Source organism: Mus pahari, chromosome 5, assembly GCF_900095145.1.
Source record: "Mus pahari chromosome 5, PAHARI_EIJ_v1.1, whole genome shotgun sequence".
NCBI lineage: Eukaryota > Metazoa > Chordata > Mammalia > Rodentia > Muridae > Mus > Mus pahari.
In genome coordinates this window covers 51,639,857-51,646,109 of record NC_034594.1, presented here as the reverse complement: position 1 = coordinate 51,646,109, position 6,253 = coordinate 51,639,857, and the positions used below count along the sequence as shown (strand labels likewise).

General features: G+C 43.8%; 1 long non-coding RNA gene across 1 annotated transcript in view; it reads right to left on the bottom strand.

The window, feature by feature from the left end:
* Positions 1-1,625: 1,625 nt before the first annotated feature.
* Positions 1,626-6,253, bottom strand: part of LOC110322678 — an 8,720-nt gene continuing 4,092 nt past the window's right edge. Inside the window, exon 3 of the long non-coding RNA XR_002380582.1 lies at positions 1,626-1,810. This is a non-coding gene — a long non-coding RNA (uncharacterized LOC110322678). The remainder of the gene's footprint in view (positions 1,811-6,253) is intronic.

Sequence of the window (6,253 nt, the reverse complement as noted above, 5' to 3'; positions counted from 1 at the left end):
TCTCTCTCTCTCTCTCTCTCTCTCTCTCTCTCTCTCTCTCTCTCTCTCTGGTTTCTATTCCAGTCAGTGTACATAGAGCTACCACTGCCTACCATGAAATGTGCCCATCAAATATTTTTGGGCCCCGATAATTTCAAAGTCTACCATTGCCTGGATAGGCTTCTGAGCTCAGTAAAAAATGGGGGGTTCCCTTTATCAGCAGGGATTTTGCCTTCTCTGACCTTGTTTGGGGAGCTCAAAACCCCAAGTCCTCTCTACCTGTGGAATGCCATGTAGCCTTGGCGCTTCTTTTCTAAGAAACCTGTTCAGCCAACACATAAGATTCCTGGGATGCCTCCGCATGCTAATGAGAGACCTCAGTACCTTAGCCTTCAGCCAATGGCCTTTGCCTACCCTGAATATTCTTACCCATTTTCCTAAAACTATATAACCCTTGATTCAGCCCACACAACGTTGATCTGTCTCCCCGAAGCTGATCATGGAGTGTTGTCATTTCTGTTCATACTCACAGGCTGTCTGAAACCCTATTTGTCGACTCTGTTCCTTTTGACTTCATGGGTCAGCGGCCAACCACCACAGAAAGAAGGGAGGACCACAAAACATCACTAGTACTATCACAAGACTAACTAGTTTCCTGTAGAGCTACTCCAATACACTGCACAATACACATGTGTGTGTGTGTGTGTGTGTGTGTGTGTGTGTGTGTGTGTATAGTATGGTATGGTAGGGCATAGTATGTGAATGTATAGAAGTCCAAGGTTGATGTCAGATATTTATCTTATCACTGACACCCAGGGCAGCTTGGTCTGGAAATTCCTTGCCTCTGCCTCTCATATGTTGGATTACAATTGGGTCACCACAGCCACTCATCCTTGTACCCGAGTCCTAGAGACCTGAACTCTTATCCTCATGCTTATGTACCAAGCACGTTACACACTGCACTACCTCCCCAGAACCTCCTTGCTGGTTTTTCAAAACCACATTGATACCTCCAGAAGAAGTTACTGTTTGGCAGAACATCTGCAATTTATTAGGAATTACTTGGGGTAGTTCTGGTACCTTTATGTAAATTACACAAGATTCAATCATACAAAGAATACTAAATGTCTATATTTGATCCCCAAATTGTCCCAACATGCATTCATGCTGGGCACACTATGAGACATTTGGGAATGTTGCCCTTTAAAGGTGTTCTGAACAGGCATATACTATTGTAGGATAGCTGTACCTTTGCGCTTATCCTTATACTGCACTAGAGTTGGAATGACATAGCTTCTTAGAAAAATACACTTCTCTGTTGCTGCTGACAGATGACTCTAGAAGTATAAGCCGATGGGACTCGGTTTCACACCGCCTCCACCAGCAGCATGCTACCCAGTATCTGGCAGTGTTAGAGAGGTTATCAAACTAAGTCCTTTTCAGAGCCAGAGAGCATCTCAGCTTATTCCAAAGCCCAACCATGAATTTCATTAGTAATCTTCCAAACAGGAAAAAAAGACATATTTCCTGACTCATTTCTCTCTCAACCTACCACACCCCACTATCTTATTACATTAAAAAGGGGGGTCTGGGATACTCCAGGGACCACAGATTACTTCTTCGCTAAATAATTACACTCAGAAACATTTTTTTCCGAGAAAGAAGAGGTTTTATTTAGAGACCCTGGGGTGGAGAAGCAAGCTCAACGATGATTATGGTGGCCTTAGGTTTGCAGCGGGACCCATTGTTCTTTGAGTCAACAATGGGAACGAATGTGACTTGATACTTCATGGTGTCAAGAAGCTTCTTCAGCCAAAGAAAGTGTGCCTCACTGAGGAGACAAATGAGGAGCTGTCAGGGAACACTGGAATATTCTTCAAAGGGACCTTACTAACTTTGTTACCTGAAAATGCCAGCCAGAGGCAAGGGCTCAAAGTATCTGAGTGCCCACCTTCAGAGGTAGGGCCAGTGATACAATGTCTCCTACTGAGTGGACAAGAGCAGAGTTAGACTTTTCAGCCCACAGTGAACACAGACATCTGGTTCTTTGTGTAGTTTGGGGAAGTAGAGAAGCACATAGAAAAAGCAGCTAAGGTGGAGTTTTGGAAGCCGTGATGATGAGTTATACTTTATGCTCTAAGCTTTCGAGGATGTCTAACCTTTTGACATTCTGATGCATTTGTCAACAAATGTGTTTGGGCACATTCAGAGCTATCATGCAGAGTTTGGACATGCCTACTTTAGATAAAAGTGTCCTGTTTTAGAAAATTAACCAGGCTAAGATGGTAATTACTCTGTTTTGAGAGTCCCCTTTGTAATCAGAAAGCATCATCGGTACCTTTTGTTCCTTCTCTGAGGTGTTTTCTTTGCTTTGTATCTCTGTGTGAAACCCTTCATGTAACATGTTGGACACCAACAGGTACAGGCTTTCGCCATCTTCTCAAGGTTCCAAACTCTGATCGACAGTGAGGTTCTGGTTGAAGTAATATCCTCTGGCTGCTCTCCCCGTCATCCCTCTCCCTTACCCCAAGTCCATCAGTCCAAATCAGTCCAGCCATCCTCCCTTTATAAGAGTCTGTGACAAGGACCCTCCTAGAGAGGGCCTGATGACTGAAGACACATTGTCACAAAGGCTGAAAGCCAGCATGAGAGCTTGCTTGGGTGACTGGGGGAAGAAGGGGGATAGTTCACTAAAGTCAAGCAAATACTTTTGAGACCTCTCATCAGTGTTCACATAAGAATATGAATGATTGCAACCAAGGAAAATCCCCTGGGCCTTTCAAGCACAAGTCTGGCATTTTAGATAAGCCTGTCTTATTGGTCTTAGCATCTTGATTCTAGAAAGTTCTTGATCAGGAACTTGAAAAATTATTGAATTCTCTCCTGAAGTATAATCGACATACCAGCTTCAATATTTCCAAGGTACAATTTGAGGACTTTTGACATTGATATAACTAATGGCCACACTGTAATATATCAAGGTAATAAATGTGGCCCTATGTTCTTCTACTATGTCTCTCCTCTCCTTCAGTCCCTCTCCAACAACATGGTCGTTAAATCTCTAAGCCAGTACCTTTATTAAGTCAACTACCCCTGCTTCTTCTCCCAAGAACACCACAGAGATACAACTTCAACCTCAAGTTCAATATCTAAGAAGTCATATAAACAATCAGTACAGAATCTAGAAAATATGAAATGTGACCAAAAGAGGCCTTTTGGGGGCTGGAGAGATGGCTCAGTGGTTAAAAGTACTGATTACTCTTCCAAAGGTCTTGAGTTCAATTCTCAGCAACCACATGGTGGCTCACAGCCATCTATAATGGGATCTGATGCCCTCTTCTGGTGTTTCTGAAGATAGCGACAGTGTACTCATATACATAAATCTTTAAAAATATTTAAAAAAAAAAAAAAAAAGAGGCCTTATGAGATTTCATGTGATGAAGCCATAGAGCGTGAAGTCCTTAGACTTTGGAATATATCATAGCTATTTAATAAGTGTTAAGAATCAGATTTTTCCATGAGCACATTCACTTATTGACTCTTCATGTGTTAAATATCAATTTGGCGATAGAAGTGGAGGTTGCTTGAAGGAGAGAATGAATAGCCTGGCTAGAGAGGGATGCTGAAGGGAAAAGGAAAAGGTAGAAAAGGAAACGAGAATATGAACTACATCTGCTAGGAATGTTTCCTGAACTTCTTCAAGCAACCAGTATACAGTTAGCCCATTTGCAGGAAGCTTTATGGGCAGCATTGAAAGAAAAGAACAACTTAAGCAGCCTCCATAATGTATCTGAAGGTAACATGGATTCTCTAACCCAGCCACCGGTTCTGTTCATATAAAGGTGGGCACCAGAGTTGCAGACTTAATAACTGCAAGGAAGAAAAGGAGAGAGTCCAGGAAAGGGCCCGAGGTCAAGGCTGAAGGTTGATGGTGCCAATCATCAGGATCAAGTTGACAGTGAGGGCCTAAGAGATAAATCTCCAACCTTGAGAGCCTTGACGGATTCCTTTACAAAGCGAGACTAAGGCAGAAGCTCTACACTTCTCTTGTCATTCATTCTTTATGACCTTGGGTTTTAACCCCCAGGAAGAGCAACAAAGGAAGAAAAGAACTGCATGGGGCAGGAGGAAAGAGAAGGAGTGGTGCCCATTACATATGTACCTGTGTACAAAGTGCCTGGGCTAAGCAGGGAGATGGGCAGGTACCATAGGCCAGGGGTGTACGCATCACAAAGAGCCCAGGATTCAGAGGAACCCTAAGTTCATGCTGCTGGTGCCGCTTGATCATCTTTTAACAAGACGCCAGCAGATTTGTCTTATCCCCTGAATAAATACAGTTGATTTTGAGAAGCAGTGACTTCCTGGAGCAGATGGTACAGGGAGTGACACCTAAGAAAGGCCAAGAGCACCTGAGTGCTCACCTGAAGAGCTCTTTTTCAGTCTCCTACTAAAACTGTTTTAAGCTCAGTGTTCCAGCATGAAGGAAATGCCCCTATCACAGAAGAGTGTTCTCTGGAGGAAACACATTTCTGCTTGTGTCAGAGTCCCCACCAGAAGCCAGGCCATCTTGTAGCATTACCCTTCACATTTCCTCGGATGAGAATAAGGCTGCCCTGTATCGAGAGCTTCTTGACAATAAAATCTAGCCAGTACAGCATTCAAATACAACTGGTCCTTACATAAAACCCTAAAGTTTTTCTAAGCAAGTTACTTGTGCTTTTCCAACACAGGGACATGAGGGGCAGGGGTAAAATGCAAGCACTCCATGTCTCTGCTTACTGCCGAGTCCTCAACCATAAAGGACAGGAAAGTTACTTTGAGATCATCACATACGAGAATTCTATCAGAACACTGGTAGTGATGGTGTCAGTTCCATCTTTCTATAGCCACAAGCAAACTGATGCTCTGTCTCCCTTAGAACAAAACTGAGTTCTGATACTCTTGAGCCAAACCTGGTCAGAATGGTTATAGCATTCATGATAACAACAACAACAACAATAATAATAATTAATAATAGTAATAATACAGTAGTAGTGGCGATAAAGACATAATTTTTGGTCCCTTGAGGATACTTCTTAGAAGACATCCTTGCTGTTAAGCATTGTGTAGCCATTTGGTCCAGCCCCGGCCCTGGCCCCGGCCCCGGCCCCAGACTGGTGGTCATAATGCTCTATGTCATCAATTATGAAGGCACTGGTCTGAGCATGGAGGAACCTCTGAATCTTTTCCCTTCTTAGTTAGTGGAGGGAGGGGCAGAAAAGTGGTCAGTGTTATCTGGGACCTTCTGAAGCATGAAATTTGGCTTTGCTTTGTGTATATAACCATACCATGCAGATTATTATTAGTGATGGCTTCTGGGAAAGCAAAATGAAGCCCAAATAAATCAGACTTTTATTCCCCTCGAGGACCTACAGATTTATAGCCTGCCTCTACCGGAGAGACCACTTTCCCCAGTGGTCTCTCCTAACACAAGTGTGAGAGAAAAGGCAGAGTGGAAAGTCAAGGCTGGACATTTTTTCAAGCCATGTAGAAAAGCTACCATGGAGCCAGGGCAGCTCTCAGCCTGGAGGTCAGCAAGAGTCGGTCAGCCCTGTCTCAAAGAAGACCCCAAAATAAACAGGACAAGGACTTGCAAAAGGCCTCCCATAGATAAAGAGTCCCTACATTTTAATCATTAATGTTTCGTTTAGTAATTATTTGTGTAAAGACACAGGGAATTCTGTAGAAAAGGTGGAAGAGGAGCCAAGCAGGGGGAAAAAAAAAAAAGAAGGGAAGGGTGGGGCACAGCATCTGTAGAACCAAAGTGTTTCGAAATATTTCCAACATTTCATGATAGAAGTGAGCTGAATGAAAGCCCTCCTCCTCTCTCAGAAAACCACTCTCTGTCCTGGGTCTCTGGTCTCTCTGGATTCCCTACCAACGATACTGGATATGTTCTGGGCTCAGAAGGTGCTGGCCCTCATCTGTTTTCACCTTCCCTAGCCTCTCCCCAGTGGCCATGGCCTGTTTGAACAAACACGTCAGCAGCGGTACACAAGACAGGGCGTACATGTGAGCAGAAGAGAAGGTCCCCCTCTCCCCAGCTGAAGTCAACATCTGGAGAGACTTAGATTTCAGAGAGGAACTCAAACTTAGCCATCGCCCATGTGTAAGGGCTGTCTGAAACTTTTCCATTCTCCCTCTTAATAAACTCCAAGTCCTAACTTGCTGGACAGACCCATCCCTGTGAAGATGCCTAGTGGAGTCCTCAGGGGACAGACCCATCCCTGTGAAG